Below are 2,498 nucleotides of genomic sequence, written 5' to 3'. Positions count from 1 at the left end.
AAAGTATTCTCTGAATCATTGAACTTACAATGTTAATAAGTCAATAGACCAATTGCACAACTTACATTGTTCCTCCCACTTTGGTTGAAACATGGGTTTCGCCTTCTGGAAAGAATCTTGCCAATCCAAAATCTGCTATTTTAGCATGAAATTTGTCATCTAAAAGTATATTGGGACATTTGATATCTCTGTGTATAATGCGAACATCGGAATCCTCGTGTAGATATGCAAGTCCTCGTGTTGTGCCCACTATAATCTTCAAACGATTTTCCCAACTCAAATATAGGTTGACTATGTACTGTTGTGCCCTGGTTATTTGTAGTCTCTAAATACAACTGCAGGGACTGCTGCTGTGCTTATAATCCAAATGCGAATAGATGGTATTCAATTCCTCTTTGTTTTCTTCCCCCGTCCATTCATTTTCCTATGGCAGCAATTGGTCAGTAGCTCCTTATCAAGGGGAGCTCGACTGGATCACACCATCTTGCAGTCTGTAATCCGATAGCAAAGAAATGGAGGTTGCTGCCTGCATTACACTGTCCTCATTTGAATCCTTGCATCTGTGGATTGAGAGAAAATTTGGCCCTACTGACAAATATGGTTGTGACGAAAGCTTTCAGGTCATTATAGTAGGCGGGTCTTCACAAAATGCTAACAGCTATGAACCCACAATAGAAATTTATGATTCATGTGCTGATTCATGGCATGTGATTGGAGAAGTCCCCTGTGAATATGCTGTGAGGTTGGCTGTGTGGACACCCAATGACACAGTCTACTGTAATGGAGTTATCTATTTCCTCACATCTGCTAGACCTTATAATATCATTGCATTTGATTTAGTGAAGGGTACTTGGAGTGAGGTCATGGTGCCAAGGCCTCAGCAGCTCATGTGCTCCTTCCTTATAAAGAGAAGAGGCCGGCTTACTCTTGTGGGAGGATTGGGTTCTCCCAAGAAGTGTAAATTCTTGAATATCTGGGAGCTGCAGGGGGATGGGTGGCCGGAGATTGAAACGATGCCTAGTTTAAGTCTTCAATAGATTTTTTGGAGAGAAAGCTGATTTTGATTATAAGTGTGCTGGCAGTGGGGATTGCTTGTATTTTTTCAGGGATTATCATTCAGAGATATTGGTGTGTGAACTCTTTGAGAATCAGAGGTCTAATTGGAGATGGATATCTTGCTTCACTTCTGTTGGGTCACAGTTTCCAAGATAGGCGTGAGCTTGTACTGGAAAGAACATGTCGACATCCTAATAACTTGTGTCATTAAAGAACAAATGCATGAGATTATTTTAGAACTTTATCGTGGAGTATGCAATGGAAAACAATAATGGAAGGTCATGACATACAAGATTTTGAGAGTCATATATTATTAGCGTTCCCTTTTTAAAGACAATATTGTTGTTTTCAGGGCTTGTTTAGAATGCCAGATGTTCATGGGAAAATAGAAAGTTAAATCTCTACAATTGAAGCCTATAAAAGTTCAAGCTCCATTCTAACAGTGGGGATTACACTTCATTGGAGAAATACATCTCAATTCAAGTGGTGAACACAAGTATATTCTAATGGCCACTAATTATTTCATTAAATAGATGGAAGTTATTCTGACTTGCAGGGTTGATGAGAAGGTTATTATCACTTTTCTAGAAGATGACATTCTCTCCTCCCACATCCACCCAAGTTACCATGCCATCCGAGGTAAACATGAGATGAGAGGCTACTATGATTAGATTCAATCTCCTAGGTGGCCTTAAGGAAGTGGAATCGATGGAATATCACACATAGCCATCTAACACCATCAATAGAACCCTTGGGAGACAAGTCAACCACTAAGACAACTTGTTTCGGGGTCCCACTGTTGTTCTTGACAATTTAAGGTTCAGTCGCTCTCATGCTATGGGCAAGGGAGCGACCAGAGACCTAAAGTCACTCTCATAGGCCTGCATGCCAGCGAATGTGGATGAAACTTACCAATTATGTGCCAGCGACTCCGATATTTGAGCCACTTTTTCAGGCCCAAAGCCCAGGCCACCGCCCAGAATGGAATGAAAGCTCATAATTAAGTAAAGCCCAGGGAAACAATGATGCAAAAATAAATAGTTGATCAAGGCCTTAACCATACCCCTACTAGCCATGACAGGAATTTCATCAAACATATCATCGACATGTAACCTACAGGTGTAAACAACAGAGTTAAGTGTAGGGATATCTTACTTATCTGAGAATCACCATGAACCATTGTTTCCTCATGTCACTTCCTTTGCCAATTTCCCTAGCCATCAACAACGAAATGAACACCCATAGGATGTCTTTCCCAACATTCAACTTGGAATAAGTGTCTCATTCATCCGTGGTTATTGTTTTTAACATTTATTACATGGAATTTTCACCAGGGTTGTTACATTCACTTTGTAGATCCATCTGGAACCAACCACTTTGTAGATCCATCCATCATAATTAGTTCAAAACAAACAAACTTTATAATGGGGCAACAAATCCTT

At 40.2% G+C, this 2,498-nt stretch overlaps 1 pseudogene; it reads left to right on the top strand.

Moving 5' to 3' along the window:
• The first annotated feature begins 297 nt into the window (after positions 1-297).
• On the top strand, positions 298-1,212 carry LOC149227273 (F-box/kelch-repeat protein At5g15710-like; annotated as a pseudogene).
• Positions 1,213-2,498: the final 1,286 nt, after the last annotated feature.

The sequence above is a fragment of the Pinus tabuliformis genome, chromosome J (assembly GCF_031772625.1).
Source record: "Pinus tabuliformis cultivar Carrire ecotype Pingquan chromosome J, CPIR1, whole genome shotgun sequence".
Lineage (NCBI taxonomy): Eukaryota > Viridiplantae > Streptophyta > Pinopsida > Pinales > Pinaceae > Pinus > Pinus tabuliformis.
The sequence above is the reverse complement of the archived record's forward strand: the minus strand, read 5'-3'. Positions and strand labels throughout refer to the sequence as shown.